Source organism: Gallinula chloropus (genome assembly GCF_964237585.1).
Source record: "Gallinula chloropus genome assembly, chromosome: 13".
Lineage (NCBI taxonomy): Eukaryota > Metazoa > Chordata > Aves > Gruiformes > Rallidae > Gallinula > Gallinula chloropus.
Window position 1 is genome coordinate 10,239,373 of NC_140098.1, and position 21,453 is coordinate 10,260,825.

Here is a 21,453-nt window from a genome sequence, read left to right on the forward strand (position 1 = left end):
CAACTCCAACCTCTCACTTTTCAGTAAGCATTAAAATTAACTAATTTGGTGTCATAGTTGAGCATTAAATTCAGCATTATCACAAGCAGAATACTAACAACAGCTTAGGGCATACAGAATTGCACAGTAATAAAGCTGGAGAAGAAAGGAATTGTGAAGATGTTGCCTGTGTCAGTGATCAGGTGAAATTGCAGCTCTATGCAGTGACTGTCATGCAGTGTAAGAACAGCCTGGAGGTTACAGGCAACTCACTGTTCCCAGTTGAAACATACTGACATGTTCATTTTGCAATTGTTCAAAGTTTGGAGGGTTTTTTTTTCAACCCTTTTGACTTTAATAGAAAAACATATGGTTTGGACAGGAATTCAGATTCCTGCTCTATGAACCCAACACCAAGTTGTTACTATCAGACATGCTATTACCCTATTTTTTTTACCTGAGTTTTGAAAAAAGAAACAAGGAAAAAACCCCAAAACTGCAACAAAACCACTCTGAGAGCCAAAATGTTACTAGCCCTTGGTGGGTTTTTTTTCCATTTGAAAAGAAACAGATGCTGAAATCAGGTGGTTTTTTTCCTTTAATCCCGTGTGTTTATAAAGAATGCACAACATTTTTGAACAGATGGAAATTGTTTCTTTGCTTCTTGCTTCAAAGTCTTTGTTAGCACATCATACAATCATTATATTGAGGCAATTTTACTGAAATCCTTGTTATCACATCATCTATTCCTTATGAACAACTCTAAAGTCTTGGGACCCAATGTATCCCATTCATTACTTCTTGTATATGTATCAGTATTTTATTGGATCCCTCAAAGAAGTCCTGCTTTTCTTTCTCCTAAGATTGTAAAATCATGCTTGCAGAGACTATGAAAAAATACAGCTACGTGTCCTCACCCGCTAGAACGTTGGGTTTTTTTTTTTTTTGAGTAATATTATTTTCATCTAGAGGTTTTCTACATCATCTAGATTTTTCTTCTCCTTTTTAAGAACTTCATCCATGAGAACAGTATTTTTTTCAGTTTACTACCAAACACTGTATGAAATCCCTTGAGGATATTTACGAAGGCTATGCTTAACCTAGTGGTCTGAGCTCTCTCGATTTCTTCTCCCTGGCAAGAAATGATTCCACCCAAAAGGTGGTGGATCAAGGTTTGGTTAAATTCCTGATCTGAGTCACTTTGCAAGCAACATGTCTCTCTCTACAGACTAGAGAGCCTGGCACACTTCCTAAAGCTATTTAAGTCTTCAACCTCAGCCCAAGTGCAAGCAGCTTCTCTTTGGTTTCTTATAGGCCATTTTTAAAAACTGTCCAGAGCTGCTGGACCCCGAGAATCTCACTCTGGTCCAAGCATAATGTGCAAAATGCCAAGGTTCCTGCAGTTCAGCAGTTGAAAAATCATGTTATCTCCTTTTTCTCAAAAGTTTAAGTACAGGGTGTTACAGGTAGCCATGACTAGAGAGGCCCAACCAGCATAATTAAAAGGAGCCCACACTTAGAGGGGCCAGATTCCGTTCATCTTCCTGTATGTGCTGTGTCCAACATGCCAATCACATTTATCTGTGCACACCAATGCACCATCGTTGCCAAAAACAACTGCTTTTTCATCTCCCAGAGAAAACTTCATATTTCTCATTGTGAACAATAAACTTTTATTATGCCAGCTCGAAAAGGTGCTTTCTCACCATAGCAGTTTGTTGGCTGCTTGTTCATATACAGCACAAATGTGAAGATTCTACTTTCAGTTTCAGCAGCTCATGGGTCTGATATAGAAAAAGGGGCTTTTTTTTTTAAACCAAGTCCACTCATTACTGTTTATAGAAATATTTGCAACTAACAAGTAAAATGCCATATGAATCCAACATGACTGCGTTCAAGTCAGTGGCACAGCGTGGTACGTATATATGTAACTGCCTGGCAGTTTTCCCTCGGAATACCTGAATCTATGGAATCATTGAATGAGATGCATGGTCTATCCTGATCATAAATTCCCAACTAAGAAAACAGTCTTTAACTACAGTCATGAGTTACTTGTGCAATAATTTGTCTCTGGAAAACTCCTACCCCCTCACGTCCTCCCCCTGACCTCCCACCCTGGTAATAAGCTAGCAATATCTCAAACCCTTTGTGTTCCTGTGTCAACACGATCCCCAAACTGTAAATGTTAGCAGCTGTGCACAATATGAGAGGGTTTTTGAAACACAGGGAGAATAAAACAGGAGCAATCACAAGAGCCTCTTTGACTCTCAAAATGCTAAATCACATACTGCTGATCACTGAAATGGTTTCCTTTCTTTACCCAACTTATGTAGTGGTTTTGCTGCGCTGGCCAACCTACAAATGAACTTTTTGTAATAGGAGGCCTAAAAACTCTGAACATATGTGAGCATCCAAAGAGTTGGCAAGTTTTGGACAGTCTCAGCTTTCTTTTCTTTGTGAAAATTTCTCCTTGCTGATTGTATACTCAAAATAATTTACTTGTTTTGAAAACTGTTCACATTTCTTTGGATTAAATTTTAAATTCAAGCTGTAAGGTTACTGTGGTTTTAAATGTACTACTCATCAAAATTCTGCATGCATCAAAATTTCCAACTAAGAAAACAGTCTTTAACTATAGTTATGAATTACTTGTGCAATAATTTGTCATTGTACAACAATGTTCTGTAAGACTTTAAAACATGGTGACACTTATGACAACACAAGACAAAGAGCCATCACTGTAAGTGGCCACAGACCTTGTCCTCTGTAAGCAGGCTCTTTCTTGCCTTCCACATTTTCTTGTATTTGCTGGTATCTTTTGAGAATCCACTCTAGAAGAAAAGCAGAAATTTGCCACAATGTTAAGGGTATTATCTGCTTGTTTTTAAAAACCAACCCAAAACCCAAGACAATACCCCCTCCAAATTATTTCACTGAATTTCCTACAAGTTCCCAAATATCTAGTGCTCAAAGTTTTTTTGTCAGTTGAGCTGTGAGCACTTTTTATGCTTCTCTAAGAACTGTAAAGAAATTCCCCTTCCCCCTACTGGCAAATGGTGAGATAACTGCACTAACAACTATTTATCCTGTATTTTCAAACCTGCATTATTAGCTCAGGCGTGTTGATCTGCAGCCCTATTCCTGATTTTTAACCAGATAGTATTTTAAATATTGCTGCTGTTCCCCATTTAAGTCGGGAGCACTGCAATGAAACTAGTCTAGACAAATATGTTTGTGCCCACATCCAACTCCATTCTCTTTACCATATTTTCCTATAGCAGCACCTACTAGAGCTCCTTGTTTTCATTTTGCAATTCTTGGTTTTCTCCTTAATATTTCTTATTGTGACAGCATTCAGCAAACAGACACAGTTTCAGTGCGTTCTAGTTTCACACCCACAAGAACATGAGCAAGCCAGAGTTTTGACGTACAGGTTACCAGAGGGTACCCTCATCTCCTCCACAGTAATCACGAGTGCATTCTCTTACTGTACATTACCCTCCAGTAAAATAGAAAGGTTGCGTGCCTCACTGCTCTTGAGGTACTGGAACCACAAGAGCAACTGGAGTGACTTAAATTTACCCTCAGCAGGCAGCTATTGCTAAGACTTCAGCAACTGCATGGAGGACTGTTGCAAATAAATGCAGAGAAAGCATTCATTTTGTGTATACATTATTTTAAAAGAAAATGGAAGACTGGATTTTTTTGTGTGTGCTATATATTAAAAAGTTACTAGCTATTAAAAAACCCCCCACCTAAATAAGTATTGATTTGTCCCTTATTTCAATTCCTCAGTTGTCCTTTTCTAATTAGAAAGTCCAGTGTTCAACCTTAGTTACTAGACAGCTGCCACATCCTTTAACAACACTTGTAGCTTCCTACAACTCTTAAATGTTGCTGGTCATGTTCAAGGAAATGCCCACTACTCCATGTATTTCTTTCCTACTGTTATGCAGTCAGTAGCTAAACTCTCATTAGCTTGGATTAACTGTTCATATACAAAAATTTCGAGACTTATCTTTGTATCTCTAAGCTTTGTTCTATCATTTTTTATGGGACTATTTGCTTAAGTGTGAGACTTTCTGTAACCATGTCAATGCTGTCCCATGTTTAGCCCTCCTTTTTATTGGCATTTTTGATTTCCCCCTGATTTTCTGCCTACTTCTACTTGCTTTACAATTGAATGAAAAGATTTGGGCATTTTTGTTTGCTTGATTTTACTTATATAAGATTAATTATTCAATACATTAACATCCAGAGAGTATGAGAGTAATAAACAAACTTGCACATATGGATTGCCCAGCTTCCCTCTTCCTCACAACCAACTGCATTCTGGTTGACTGTTCCAAAGAAACAGAAGACCTAAGTCATATTTCATGTGTGGATAGCAAAAAGTGCCAAATAATTTCAGTTATTTAGTTAAGTACTATAACTGTTTCTAAATGTTATCTTAAATTGAGGGTGAGGATTCCATAAAATCTATTTTAACTCAAAGCCAAGAGTGGCTTAAAATCAAGAGGGTGTAAGAAGCCTATTAATACATTTAGACAGAGTGCTGGAACGTGCTCGTCATGTGAAGAACAATGGAAACTGAAGTAGTGAGGGGCAAAAATCCTAACAATTTAAAAAATGAAACTTGATAAATGTGTGAGTGAGATTACATGATAAAATTCTCTCTGCCTGCTAGCCTTTTGATAATAAAACTATGTGAAATTTAAGCCAGCCCTACCAGAATGCTGGCATATAAGGAAATAGTCAATATAACCTCATTTGCTGCTTTACTGGAAATAACTAGAGATCAGATACTTTAACTGTGGCTGCAAATCAGCTTGAAGTATGCTGACCCAAATAAAAGGAGAGAGTTTATTACATTAAAGATGGTGAATCACTGAGGCCCCAGAAAACAGATAGCTGCCATCAATGGTTAAGATTTTCTTCCTCACGACTGTAGATGGAGCCCTAACATAAGTAAATACTCTCCTGGAAACAAGTTCCGAATTTTGTACAATCTATTTAGAGACTTTTCAGCATTTTTACATTATTGAGGCTTTAATTTTCAGGGAAATCAATTCAAGCAGCCCACTGTTTTCCTGATTTCTCAATATGCCAAACTGATTGGGTTTTCCTCAAAAATCCAGAAAGAAAGAAATACAGTTGTTCAACTTCTATTCTGCCCTGAAATTATCACCTAATCTAACCTGCTCTAACAATTTCACTGCTTAAGGGCACCCCTAGGGCTATCATTTCAGCTGAATTTATTTAGAAATTAAATCCAAACTTGACTATTCTTATTCATCCCCTACACCAATTACTCCTTTCATAATTTTATGCTACTGTATTGAAAGGCAAGGCAATGGCACATTTTGTGGATCTTATTGTATTACATATACAACATACTGCTGAAATATGGATTGTAGCAATCTCAGTGAGGAAGGAGGGATCTTGGCTCCATCTGACTGAAAGATGTTAGATAAAAGAGCAGCTATTTATAGGAGTAAAATATGTCTACAGTTACCACTGTGGCAAATAATAGAGTTCACAAATATAATTAATTCTTTCCTTCCTATAACTCACTTGTTCAAAATCCAAAATATTTCTTGATTTCTTGCACCAAAACAAACACAAACTTCCACAAAACAAATAAGCAGCAGTGTCACAACAACATATCCTTTCATAATTTGCAAGATACTGTTTGTTTCAGTCTCTAAGAAACAACTGGTATCACTAGTGTTCTGAAGTCAAAATATATATACAGGGACTATTTATATTTACTTGGTGTTTGGAATCAGGGTCTGAACAAGGAGAGCTGTAAAAAACAGATTTTTTTTTTTTTACAAAACTACTACTATTACTATACAAAGTTAATAAAAACTCTAATATTGTATCATGGTTGGCAAATCCCTTTGGTTCTAAAAGAGTCAAACCAAAAAAGTTCACATGGCCAAAGGTCACTTTCAAGAGAGAAAGAGACAAAAAGGGAAGGAACATCAGGCCTTACAGGCAGAAATAGGCACCCTGTACTGCACCATGGGTTGGGATTGAGTCACTTCACTCCTAAAGCCCACAGTTAAGGTGATTACAACCCACATATTGCCTTCTCTACTCACATGACATAGCTCATCGACCAACACTCAAATACATATGAGCCACAGGTGATGTAGAAGATAGCAATTGATTGCAAATGCAGTATGTACCTTAATTTATGTGAAATGAACAGGTACATATGTTTATTTTGAGACTAAGGTTAACTTCTGGTAAACATCTGTGAAAGTCAGTTTTACATGCACTAACTGCCAAAAAAAAAAAAAAGAAAAAGCAATTTTTAGTCTCCATTCATGAAGGTAAATTCTGCTTGTACAGAAAGTTGTACAGTTACAATTTCATGTTACATTAGTTAATGATGGGACAGGTGTCTCAATTTTAACTAGCCAGTAGTTCCAGGTTCACTACTTTTACACTGAATATAGACAAAGGAGTGGAGTATAAACTAGAATTCAGACTACTGTTTAGCTGGGTCAAATACACAGCCAATCTGTTTCACACAAATTGTATATTCAATATCAGTAATTGCCATGAAGATGATTTTCAGATTGAAAATTATTTGCTGATTCAATTAACATGTTATGTTAATAATAAGAGCACTTGGGAATATCTAGGTTTATTGCATGGTAATGGATTCTCACAAGAGAAATATGATATATCCTATTTATTATAAATAGTTCCAGTTGAACTTGGACTATAAAGGAACTTAAGGTTAAAAACAGACTCTGCTGATTTGGAGCTTGAATTTGTTCATTTACCTCATTTTGGAACCAATTATTTTGCAGTCATTTATGAACACAAAATTGTCTTTAGGGGAGATGAAATTCTTAAAACCTATGATCTAACAGTTATCTTCTCATCACACAGAAAATGTAAAGGTTAAAACGCTCTGTGGTTATTTCTTTATTCAGTCACAAGACAGAGATATTTGGTAAATTTTAAGAATGATTTTTTTAACTTAAGGAAAAGCAGTCTGTACAGATGAATGACATTAAATTTAGTCTATCCAGATGCTGAAATGTGTTCCAAGCTACTTTGTATCATATATTGTAGATGTCTATCTTTTCTATTTCAATACAGTTTTTCACACTCCATCTAATTAAAAGTAAGTTACTTTTATAAGCTAACCTGTCCAAAAGATGCCAAATAAATTCTTGGGTGAGCTATTTACTGTTTAAATTTGTAATCTCTTATACAATTCTATTAAATAGATCCTTTTAATTCACTCTCGGTATAAAGAAATATGCAGAGAGATAATGAAGCAAATAGGTCAGTTCTGTCCCATGGTGCCAGAATCAATATATTTAAACCAGCACAACATGGGTCAGGGAACTCCCCTCAGAGTTCCTGTATTTGAAAACACTTATTTGAGCTTCTAGTTCATGACTTGGATCACATTGAAACAGTAAGGAAACCTATCTGAACTGGAGCCTTTTTGGGTACCCATTGACCCACAGACTGCATCGTGTATCTGCAGCTTCTAGACCCTGAAGCTAACACATTACATAATTACATCTAACAAGATACTCTCATATTTCAAGAAATTCACCAGACAAATAAAAGAATCCTTTAAATAAAACAGCTATAGCAATTAATTTTATTAAGATCAACAGGTTATGTTACTTATTTCATAACTCCACTAAGACCTTTTTTAATATATGGCAGCAGCATTAGTTTTCTGGTGTTCTGGCTTACGTTAGATAATTTGATGCAAGACATATGGAAAAATTCATCACTGATTTACTGCACATTTCCACACACAGTCAAACTACTATCTGATCACTATTGAAGAAGCAAAACCACGCTTGGCAGTGAATACATAAGCAAATTTCCTAACACATGGATGTGTGCAGCCTTGTGCAAGAAAGCTTCTGATAGCCAAAGTACAAACCAATACACTGCAGCATTTGCTAGGAAAAGGTAATAGAAAATTTAAATTAAGATTTATTTTCATTTCAGAAACTACTGCAACCAAAACAACTGCAATAAAATCAAATAAAAATGTTGCAATATGTACCTCCAATACTTTGTATAATAGGTTTTGTGCTTTACAATTTATCTACATGTAACATCTTGGCAACTTTTTCTTGTATTTCATAACTCGAAATGATGTTACACTCATCATTCAAGTGTTAGTCCTGAAGAAGAGTGTTTCAGATATCAATTAAATATTTTTATTTCCATTTATTCTTTTGGGTGGCAGACTGCAGGTACCCACATTGCTGCTTCCAAGACTAAAAGGTAAATACTCTACTTCAGTCTTGCTTTCAACTGGCTTTCCTAGACTCCTTTTTTGAGATTTCAGTTAGGCCAGCAAGGCTAGTTTTAGTATTGCCACAGCAGGTGGAATAACCTTTACCCCACTCCTATTTTACAATGTGTTTTGTGAGATTCTTGTCAAGTTATTTCAGAGCCTATTAGGAACAATATATTGCAGAAGTTAGTGTCTTCTAAAAGTAAGTTTTAATAATTTCGTTACAGACAAGCCAAACAACTAGAAGTTGTCACTAGAATTAATCAGAAATCCATCTTCTGTTTCAGGACTCCGACAGTTTTTTTCCTTTTGGGAAAAAAACAACAAAACAAAACAGTGACCACTAATCCTGATTTGGGAAGTATTTAAGGGCAGGGCATGGTTCACAGATGTTTTTGCATCCTCAATGGATTTATAGGCAAGATAGTTAACTTTGATGATATGAAAATGTCAAGAAGAATTATCAGGGAGTAAAAACTCAAAACATTTTTGGAGGTTAAATGGCAATAAGGAACCATCTTTCTTCAAGAAGCACAGGCAAGCGTAAGCCATTTATGATGAGCAGATGGCCTCCTTAAACAAAAGGAGAATACCACTGGAATAGAGTATTTGAAAAGCAAAATCATGCCTCTTGCAAGATATTTTCTGTCATGTGTACAGAGCAGTTAATCCATTTTTTAGCAAGATTAGCTGTCAGATTAGCACATTATCCATGTGAGTCACAGTCAGTCTAAACCAAGGATGTGCCTGAAGAATAATGTGCACCCACATGAAGGCAGGCTTACAGACCCTGACTTACACCACCGCCCTGGAATGCAAAACCTAATTTTTTTTTTTTTTTTTTTTTTGGTGCTAATGCTGGCCAGAGCTCTACAAACAGCTAGTCTCTATTGCTGAGTTGATACAAGCCTTGATGTGGATTTGAACATCCATATGGAGGCCTTGCATCTGCCACACACATCCACGTATTAACTCTAGTGCATATATGCTTCTATTGTTCTGGACAATATATACTAAGACGTTATATAATTTACTTACTCTTTCAATACAGTGTTTTTATTTTCAAGAGTATTTGATGACTTCTGGAAAGGCAAGTTTAAGTCAGTTCAATTTCATAACAGAACAAGAGGATACAATCTGCAAACAGCATATTTTCTTATCAATCACAGGAGCACAGATGGAAGTTTTCACAAGCAGCTGACAGGTGCCGATATTCCATTTTAAAAAGATACTCTGTATAGGTACCTACGTATCTATTATATTTCTTTCAGACATCAGGTAAAGAAATGTAACAGTACCAATTTCATCTCTATTCAGTGATGCCCATTTGGAATAACTCACCTCTGGAGACATCACCTTATAAAAGATTGCACTGCAACATGTGGCCACAGCTCAGATTTAGAAATTTCCCCTACCAACATTTCATTTCACAGCATTATTTTAGTTTCCGCTCTTATTAAACCTGTGGCTTTATCCACCCTTTGGCAGACTAAAAAAAACCCATCTGCTTTTGCACAGCGTATATCTGTATCTTTCTATATTCTTCCAAAGTTAATAATCAAGCTAAATGAAGGCAAAAGTCTGCTCTGAAACAAACTTTGTTCCAATACATGAAGATCTGGAAAGAAAAGGAAGTCTTCCTGTGGAAGCTTCTTAGAAGACAAGTGATAAGCAAACGTGCCAAGGGGTGCCTGAAGGATCTAAGGCTTTTGTGTAAAATCTACATTTGCTACCTATAGGGGCAGCTAAAAGTAAAGAAATAAGCTTTATTTTCTTGCCTTTGGAGCTCTGTGTTTGGTCACAAACTATCTAAACAATCCTGATTTATCTTGCAGGCACATGGACCAGCTGGTCTCTATGGGCAACCCCATATACGCAATAGATCAGAATATGAATGTTACATGTTTATAATCTAAGGATACTTTACTGCCATTTCAGTATAGTTCAGTTACTTGTGATTAGAAAATCTGTAGAAGTCAGGACAATTAACTCTAACAACAACAACAACAACCACTCAACCCAGAAGTTTGTCTGTACATCTATATTAAGGATTTTAATTCATTTAGAAATGAGCAAGCATCAGATATTTAAGACCAAAAGACACTGGACAAAGAACAGATAATTCAATGCAGTCTTTTGTATCAAGACAAGCTTCAGTCAATTTACCAAGTCAGAAAAGATTCTAAAATTAGATATTAAAAAAAAAAAAAAGAAGCAAAGAGTATCTTAAATAGCATTTTGGAGAAGACAGGAGTATTTTCAAGTTTCACTTCTGGTCTTTCTTTTAAATCCAGGTACATAATATGAACCCAAATGAAAATATTCTTTGCCAAAGCAATGCAATTTCTGATTGCATCAAAGTTGGCTTCCAGTCTTAAGACTCTTTAATGTAATTAAAAAAACATTACAGAAAGAAGCAAGGGAAATTCCAGTCATCCACATCCAGTGCACTGTAATAAGGAAAAAGCAAGGTAACTGGCAGAGGCTGAGTACTCCAGATCTCACTAGTAATGGGTTATTCAGCATAATAACCTAATTAATACAGATGTTCCACTTATTGCACATTCTCTCCAATTAACAATATCCCACAATCACTGTATTTGAAGGTAATCACAGAAGCAGTGAACAGGGACACAACTAATGTTTGAAGATTTCCTAAATTCACCAGGAAAGTCCAATCCATATGACAATCAAGCTGAGATTCAGTATCGTCCTGTAACTTAAGATGTTCAGCTGCCAAGTAGCTCCTGCATCCAGCATTTATCTCCACAGAGAGAAACAATAACTACTAATATTCTCATTCTTTGTTCCAAAAGTTAATTATTGACATAAATATTATTCCAGTACAAATGCTGATGTTATTTCATCTTGATAAATGAAGGTAGCTCCTGCTCATTTATTTTAGCTCCAAAGCACCAGTGTAAATGTGGGGAATCATCTGATTTAATGTTGATGATAATAAAAGAGCAGAATGACAGACGAGTAATGAAAACTGATAGGTTTTGTGTGTTTTTGAGGTAAGAGGTTGGGGTTTTTTTGTCCAGTAGAAACATTGTTTCAATGGTTTCCCCTTATTTCATTTTATATCAAAAAAACCCCAACATTCTGTTCTAAGTAGACAATAGGAATCAAGGCAAGAAACTACATTAAATAAAGCTCTAAAAATCTTTCTAACAGGTTTCAGGCTACGCTGTACTTTTTCTTTCAAATATTTCCATGTAAAATCAGATGTTAACTCTCTGAGTGAACCCATGTGCAAAGTCTTTATTCATCAGATTAATGGCTGTGGAGCAACAGGCAACTGAACACATTTTCACTCACATAAGGTATTCATGACTTTCTAGAAAACTTCACATTATTGCAACTACTTTTCAGTCAAATATGTTGCATCTAGTGAAGAAGGAAATAAATTGCAACAAGGTTTAATGGGAAACTACAGTAAATGTATTGACACAAGTAGGAATTTATTTCTTTCAACAGGACCTTGCTATTAACTTGACAGATGGACTTTTGCCTTGTTTATACACTAGAAAACAAAACAAAAATCAGCTTTTGCACTGGGATACTTCCCATGGCTCAGGGCAGTACCTCTCTCTGAAGAAAACGGGACACACAAAGGTCACGGTAATCCCAAGCACAACTATAGCCGGGGCACAGAATGGGTTGAGCAGTCCTGAGGAGGAGGAATTGGGGGTGTTGCTGGATGAGAAGCTCAACACGACCCAGCAATATGTGCTTGCAACCCAGAAAGCCAACTGTATTCCGGGCTGCATCAAAAACATCACGACCAGCACGTCGAGAGATGGGATTCTTCCCCTTTTGTTCACTCTTGTGAGACCCCCACCTGGAGAACCATACCCACCAGCTCTGAGACAACAAGACAGATGTAAACTTGTGAAAGCAAGTCTAAGAGGAGGCCATGGAGGTCATCAGAGGGCTGGAGCACCTCTCCTACAAAGACAGGCTGAGAGACTTGGGCTTGTTCATCTTGGAGAACAGAAGGGAGATCTTAAGAGCAGCCTTCCATTACCTGAAGGGGCCTAGAAGAAAGCTGGAGTGGGACTGTTTATCAAGGCATGAAATGATAGGAAAAGGGGAAATGGCCTTGAACTGAAAGAGGCTAGATTTAGATTGGATATTAGGAAGAAATTCTTCCCTGTGAGTGTGGTGAGGCCCTGGCACAGGCTGCCCAGAGAAGCTGTGTCTGGCCCTTTTCTGGCAGTGTGCAAGGCCAGGCTGGATGAGGCTTTGGGCAACCTGGTCTGGTAGAGGGTGTCCCTGCCCATGGCAGGGGATGGAAACTAGATGTACTTTAACACCCCTTCCAAACCAAACACATTCTGTAATTCTTTTTTTTGCTGCTTTTATGCTGATCCAAGGCAAAATCAGTAGATTTTAGTCAGATTCTGTGCTATACCAGCTAAAACATATGTTAAGATTGCTAATTTACAGGGAGAAAATGTAGAGTGAAGATACAGAAAGTCAATACTCTCTCTCACATCTGCATTCATACTGCACGTTAGTACATGCATTTAAATTCATATAACCTACCATCTCAAATACACACAATAATATATGCAACTAATGGTAGGATTTCACTCCTGGTCACTTTGATCAGCAGGAACACGGCAGATATAGACAAAATACACATGCTGGTAATGATGCTCATGCCACAAGAAAGCAATGAATTCAGTAACATTTGATGTAAAAGGTAACAATATAAAAGTGAAATTAAGGAGTGATTCAACATTCCTACATAAGATAAAATCTGAACAGTAGTAAATATCAAAAAGGAAACCCTGGAACTTTTGAAAAATCTCCTCTTCAAATACCTGTTCAACCTTTCTTTAAGTTTCTAGGATTAAAAGTCTTTTTTTTTTTCTCTTTTATTTTTTTCTGAGAAATACAGCTGCAGTATTGCCAGAGGTCTACTTTTTAGGTTGATGATTCTACCTCCTTTCAGAAATACTGAATCAGATCTGTCTGGTCTAACTTTGTTTGTGAATGCTTACAAATATGATTGCATGTTGTTATTTTTGGTTGTAATTTAATGCAGATAAGTATACAGTCTATGTTTGGGTTACAGTGAAACCTTGTTAAACTGAACATTTTGGGACCACATCACAGTTCAGATGAGAGGAAGTTCAAACTTGTGCAACACAGTGGTTGCTTGTTCAAGCATGTATTTGCACATATACTAATGACTTCAAAGCATATGTACTAAACCCTACATTCTTGAAATGATAGAAGTATCTGGAAGAACAGAGATAGTGGCAAGTCAGCAAGCCACAGAGTGATAATTTGATTGCTGGGTTACAGAATACTTAAGTTCATTGTGACCCCAAACTTAAAACTGTGTGCAGTTCACCACCTCTGGCATGCAAGGAATTCAGAAAAGAACCCGAGCAAGTAGAATCCATGACCTGTATCGTGCTTCAGCTTTCATTTCATCAGTTCCCGGTAGCTTTTTGTTTTTTTTCCAGTTTAAAAGCATCTGCTACACTCTTTTCCCAAGCAGGGCTAAGCTGAATGCAGTATACTGCTGAAGAGCTCCTCCAAGCAACAGAGTAGAAAGTGTAACCACCAAGAGGCTAACATATAAAGCATATATTCAAGTTTCAATACAAATGACTTAAATTTGATATTGTTGATTCAGATCAAAGGTCCAGCTAGCCTACTATCCTGATCGCTGCAATGCCTCAGTGACTAAACAGAGAAACACTATATAACAAGGGAAAACTATGTAACACTTTTTCCTAACACACTCTCATCTTCTCCCCATTTTCTGCTCAGCAAATTCTGAGCCACAAGTACTTCCTAAATATTTTTAAAGCCTCTTTGGATTTCTGTTCCTTAAACTTGTCCTGTTGTCCCCTATAGGCATGCAAAGCCTGACATTTAGATGGACATCCAAGGAGGAGCTGCCGCTCCTGCTTGGTATCTCCCCAATAGTTCCAATGAATCCTCAAAAGGAAAATCAGTGCTTCTACAGAAATTAGGTAGTACAGGCAGGAGCAAACAGGTACTAGAAATGAGAGGAAAATAATGTGTGTTACCTTCAAAAGTGCACCTTCACCCCTGCAATCTCACTCCTTGTACAGTTGTGTTGCCACTGCCAGTGACATATCCTCAGTCCCCAGCCTGCCTCCAGCCGGGTTTTTCCCTATTTTTTCTCTTTTCAAATTACTTTCTATGTGCTACATGGTTTGTAAAATGCTTTAAAGGATTCCTTGCTGGAAACTGCAAAGACTAGATTTGGGAAAAGTGTTAGTGCATTAAAATAATCAACAAAAGTGGTATCTGAAACTTAATATAACAGTGTAATAGATCTTAACAACAGTGTGATATCAGTTGTCATCTGCTACAATACTATGTTTGGTGTTTATTACTAAATCATTTAAGATCCTTACATGCAAATTGTTCTGATAGACATAATTTGAAAGCATAAACATTGGCACTTATTTTGTCACCACCATAGCTGTTTTCAAGTAACATTTGTGCAGTATAAATAGGAACACATACTCACATTGTGACTAGGACAATGCTTTACAAGCTTCCCAGTGGTTTGGCATTTGTGATTAATTTCTCAGTCTTTAAATTATTTATGCATGTAATGATTTGGAACTGCTAAATCGCATTGCTGACAAATTCTCCAAAGGTAGTTGAGATAAATTAATACTATTTTAGGGATAAACAAAAACTTAATTTACAGTATTCTGAAAAGGTGAGTTTTAAATACTTAAAATCTTGCCTGTTTGTTTCTTTTTATAATGTCCATAAGTTTGAACAAGCAAAAAAAGTTACTAGTGGGTATATCAGAAGGATATTCTATCACTGTATAATTGAAATAACAGGAGAGAAAGGGGTAGTTTGCAGAATCTGTCTGGACACTGAAAATGAGAATTTTAAACCAAAACCCTTTAAAGGTTTGTAACACCAGCATGGATGCAGATTCCCTCAAAATTAGGGTTTTTTAAAACTCTGAATCTTACATGTATAGAATGAAATGCCAATCAATCTCTCAAAAACATTGGTAGCTACATGTTTATTTCCCTGTGTCTGTAATCTGTTTTCCCCTCCTAAACTGGCTTTTCACCTTTTCTCTAACATTGTATGTGCTGAATGGTAAAATCACACAGTGTAGAAATCCATCAAATATATATGTATATATGTAAATGAAATGCCAGATCTGCTTCACACTCATATACAGTCCTAAATAAAACCGAACAGATCCCTTAATTTCAGTACGTAAGCTTTGCCATGCTACCTGTTGGCTTTCACTGGTGTGGTCTTTGAACTAACTTTCTTCCTGGAACATCTGATCTTGTATGTACCACACATCCAAACGAAATTCTACCAGGCAGAATTAAAATACGTGCTTTAAAGAAGCAGTAGACAAATTCATCTCAAGTTTTTGCATCGCTGCTCTGCATGCAAATGTTCCATCAGACAGCAGGGGGCAACTTCCACCCACAAGTCGTACTTCATGCATACGGCTACACAATGTAATGCCACGAAGTGGGTACTTTCAGTACTTACCTAAGTTTATTGTGTGGTCTGTATCAATTTTGTAAAAATGGAAGGTTTCATTTTTAACTCCCCTTTTGTTCTCCAGGCAGTATATGAGGAAATATCTGGTTTATATACTAGAAAAATGCTGCAAGATAAAATAACAAACTACAGTCTTAAAGCTGTTGAGAAATGAAAGAGAAGAACAATTATATTCCTTCTAGTTCACTGTCACAGGATTTGTGAGAAACCAATCTCAAAAAGATTATTTTTCCACACATTATTTATAGATAATTCTTCCCCAAATAAGCAATTTATAAAAGCAGTAATTTAACACTCTAAAAACCAGAATGAGGACTATTGTAAAAGTTGGTATCGATAAAAAACATTCATTAATGATATTAAAATGCACAATTAGACTATGGTTGAAAATAAAACCATATTTAAGAATAAGCTGACGTTCTATATTGTGTGTCAAATTTTCTACCACTTGAAAAATGTAAGTTTTGCCATGAATTTCCCCTGCCAGCAAATGCTAAAACCCGGCATGCCATCACAGCAAAAACGAGCCAGACTTAAAGTAGTATATTTTACAAGTGTGCTTAACTCTATTATAGGACTATGGTTTGTGGATTAAAGTGCATAATTCGTATAATTTAAGTTGCAACTTACTGATTTTCCTTTAAAATTTATATTTCCATTTTAAAATGAGCAAATTGGTGAAAGTAAGGAAGAAGGGTAACACCAACAGTATTTTCACACTAAACCTAGTCAAGTAGAACAATACTTGTAATAAACCCACAAAACGAGGGCTAGTCTTGTTACAGGGTTCACAGAATAAGCGGTGAGGCCTAGGATGAGTTTTTAGGAAATTTAGGCAGAACCACGATTTCTGGTGAAGGAAGTCTAATCATGAGAACCAAACCATACGGAACTTCAAGCCCCACTGAAGCTTCAAATTCAAGAATGAAATACACTAGATGTCAAATTGCAGTAACAAAGTGAGAGACTGACTGCAGGACTTTCTTCTAAAGCATCCTGAAATACTTCCATAATTTAGGAAGGTAATTAAATGCAACAGGCCTTGTTAGGGGGTCAGAATAAGTTATGAAAGTCTTGCCTGACTTTAAACACAAAAAAGCACATTATGTATTTGTTTTTCTCAGTGATGTAGCTAACTATTATTTCTCTAGACATAAACCTACCTTAAAATATAAATCCCCTGTTTCAGTTAGAGTACTTAAACTGTATTTTACTTAATAGACAGAGCATAACATAAGCAAGGATTACAAGATGTGAAAAACATCCACCCTCCAGCAGTTCCTGAAATGAACTTACATTTTCAAAAAGCATGTGTGTAACTGGTATCAACAGTACTACTTTACAAGCAAAACTAATCATAAAAAGCATAGTAAAAACAGCAGAGCAGACATTTTACCACAAGAGATTACTTGAGATTACCTCATGATCCCATAATTTGTGCTGTTGTACAAATTACTGGGTGGGGATTTTTTGTTGTTTGGTTAGGTTTTTTTGTCTTTTAACCTGTGGCAGAGAAACATCATGCTGTTTTATTGCTGTGTTTTGATAGGACTGAACTCCAGGTGAAACAAAACATTTGATTTCCTCTTCCTTTTTCTCCCTCTGATGATTTAATCTCCAAGTGCCCCTTCATGAGTTGTGTGCTAGGACTCAACTTACAGTTCATTTGCCTCCTGACTGGTACCCAGGTTTAGTTTCAGGAGATGTGACTCCTCAGGCTGAGGAAGGTCATCCTGGAGAGACAGCCAAATGGACTGTGCAAGTTAGTTCAGTTGTGTCCTTCCTCTCCCCTTGGTACAAAGTAACCTATGCGTGATGACTTGTTTCCGTGAAAACCCAGTTACCTGGACCCAAACCCTGTGAAAACCCTGTTACCTGTACCCAAAGGCAAAACAGCCGCAGAGGTTTTTGGAAACCTCCTTTTTCCTAACATAATGGCTTCAACAAAACAGGCTCAGTACTAGAACAGGCAAATGAACAGAGACAAAGCCAGACTTGGGCCATCCTTTCTCTGCCTGCTGTCCCTTCAGTGTAAACACCTGCAGCCTTCCCTCTCCTCTGCATCTGAAACCAGGCTGCTCATACCTGCGGAGTAGAAACTCAAGTGTGAAAGCTCACTTTGTACAGGACTCTTTACAGTATTTACTTCTCTCTCAACTTTAATTTCCTCTTCCTATTTTTTTTTCTTCTTCATCTCCCAGGATATCCCATGTAACTTCCTGTACCTCAAACCTGTACCTTTCCCCTCCATTTCCTCACTGACCTACCGCAATGGAATGGAGGAGCCTATATTCCTTGAGCATTGAAAAATTTGCCATCTCAGCAGCTGCTTTAGGTAGCTATAATTCTTCACATGTCCTCCTTTTCCTTTCTTCCTTACCACCTGCTGCCAGGCTGCTGCGTGGGCTGGTGTGGCAGGGCAAAGGGCAGCAGAGGGACAGCAGAGCGGCCAGAGGGCAGCATCCAGCTGCCCTCAACTTCAGGAGGGCTGCAATTGCAGTGCCTTGCTTCAAACAGCCTGAGTAGAAGCCAGGAAGGTTCCAGAAGATCGCTAGCCCATTCTGCTTTCTCCCAGATGGGCACTAATGTGCAGAATTAGCTTAAATACAATGGAGCAGTCACAACTTTTGTTTCTTCTCTCATGAGTTGTAGAGCCTTGTTTCCTCACTTTGTAAACAGAAAGATAGTAGCGAAGCTTCCAGAACACAGCTAATTAACTTAATCTCTTATTTTAATATAGCTTCTGTTTCACCAGTATCCCAAATGGTTCTCCAAATGCCAAAAGTTCAACAAAACTCAAAACCAACCAAGTGTAAGAATTAAGGCTATCTGCATGATAGGATACAGACTTCCCACTTACTGACATGCAAGTCAAACACAAAAATTGTTTTGATTTGTAGCATCTAAGGAGTTCTTGCCAATTCTTCCCAAAGCCTTTCTATACATGGCTTTGAAAAAAACTCATGACAAAACCAAAACCAAAAATCACATAGACTAAAAAAGTTGTACTTCCACTTACCTGGTCTAGGGAGACTGTCCCACACAGACTGAAAATAAGAAACAGCACATCTCACCCCCTACAGACTTTGTAACAGTGAATTTCTGCACTCTCCCTAAACAGGCTACCTCAAAAAGAGAAGACACTGAAGAGCAATTTAACAAAGCTACGGTTATCAACGGTTTCCACAACATGTATGCTGGTGTAGGATCCATTAATAGCTGTACAGGAGGTATGGTACTATGCTACGGGCCCCTGTTGCATTGTGGGTGGAAATGTAATCCTTCATTACTAAAGACTTTGAGTAGATAAATGCAAATTCCATTCTAAAATAGATTACAAGTTAGTGTAACTTGCTTGACTTAAACATGGATAGGCTACAAACACACACCCCCCTCTCCCCATATGTTCTTGCTCAGATTATATTTACTGTATGCTGATACACTGCTGACACCACTTTATAAACAGTTCCATTTTTGAGCATTTAATCTGAGATGTAAATGATACCATTGACAGTGCCAACCACTGGAAAGTTTCCAAATAGGCCTGGTTTTGGTATGCTACAATAACTGCTTATTACAGAGGAAATACAGTTAAAGAATGTTTTCAAAATGTAGAAAGATTTTTCAAATGCATTCTCTCCTCAACTTTGCTGTGGTTTATTTACTATCTGTGTGCTGTGTGTTTGGAGTCAGACGCTGATTGGTTTCCTTCTTCCATTTCTTTGGGAAAATTGCCCCATATACAGTAACATTTTTGAGTTTTCATTATCACTGAAGTCAAAGGCTATCAGCTGTTGTAGCTATTTATACTTATAAGTAGGCAATCAGAATAATCACTGGTTGCATCATGTTCTTCACGCGAAAGAAAACTTCATTTGATTATTTTTTTGAGTAGAAGGACATTCTTCCAATGTTTTTTCAAGGAAATTTGAGTTCTTGCTTTATGCATAAAAGTGTTATTATTTATATAGCATTTGCTATGCTAGTGTTTATTAATATTTTTAATAATAACATAGCTACTTTTTGTCAAGGTTGATGGCACACAGCGAGGCAGCAGGTATGAAAGTCTGCAACCTACCTATTTTTGTTTCTGTGCAACAGGTTAAATGGTGGAAACAAATGACAAACAAGGCCATGCTTATGTAACCCATGGAATAAAAAAAATTAAACATTAGTCACTGGGAAGTGCAAAAGCAGTTTTCACATGCTTAGATCTAGATTTGGCTTCTGTTTAGACGGAAGTCATGTTTAGGAAAATACCTCTCTTTCACCAGGAGAACAAGTCAGGCACTGGAAAAGCTTGCTCAGAGAAGTTATGCAGTCTCCATACTCAGAGGTTTTCAAGACCAGACTGGATACAGCCCTGAGCAACGTGGCCTAACCTTACAGCTAAGCCTGCAGCAGGCTGGACTGGAGACCACCTGCAGTCCCTTCTAACCTGAACCATCCTATTCTGATTTCCTACTGTGGGAGAACTATTACTATTACAAACCAAAACACTTTTCTGTTTGAAGGTTCATAATAACTTATTTTCTTAGACAAAATCTCTTCAGCTAGTATCTGATAATTTAAAAGCAGATTTCATTTGAAATGAAACTTCGGTAGGTCTGAGACAGACCTTGATCCCACGAAGTGTTGAGAGCTTGAAGTATGATTCAGCAAGGACTTCAGAAATAAGAACAGCTTTTAAATACCTCTAAAGCCCACAAATGCATGCTTTAGAAGGAGCACAATGTTTCTAAATTAAGACTGAAGTCTCTATTATATGTGACTTTCAAGGTCAAGCCCTGTGAGTGCTAAGATTATCCTATAAAAAGAAACAAAACTGATCAAATTCTTCCCTTGAGAAATTATTCTGCTGAAATAAAGTTCTTCAAAAGTTACCTCATCGCATTTTAAAAGACATAAAGGAATTAAAACTTGTCAGAAATACAAAAAAGAAACTAAGGAAAAGCAGAGAGCTGTACACCTGTACCATACTATGCCAAAAGCAAATTTTTATCACATGCATACAAACGTATCGACTTGAACTTATATTCAGCAATTAATTTCATACAGGCAATATAATGCAGTCATTTCAGTATTAGTTGCAGGACTGGGATCTAGTCCAGTTACTAAGACCTACATCATAAACAGTAATGTTAAGGAAATCTTATTAAAAAAATACTTACTCTCTTGTGGAATGTTTAAAAAAAACTAATGGATAAAATATTATCATCACTTGCAAGAAGACCTCTCTATTGAACTGCAATATAAAGTATTTCTTTGGCTCCACAACATGCAATCAAGTTTGTTCCACAATTATACATCTGTATTTTAATTTCATTCTCAGTTCTAACATAAAACAACAGAATTAAATTTAACTTTGATGTATTCAGCGACTTCTATAGTTACAGGAAAGACTTACTGTGTCATGAAATAATAAAAAGCAATTAATATTCACTTGAATGCTGACCTTCAGTTGTAGAAGTTGTGCGAGGCCCGTTATATTTTTTTGTCATATTCCATCTACTCTTATAAGCATATACTGAGGTAAGCTGGGACTTACTGTATGGCAAAACTGATCGAGTTGACACAGATGTTACCTTGGCTCATAATGTATTTTCTCTAGTAACTTCCATCCCTAA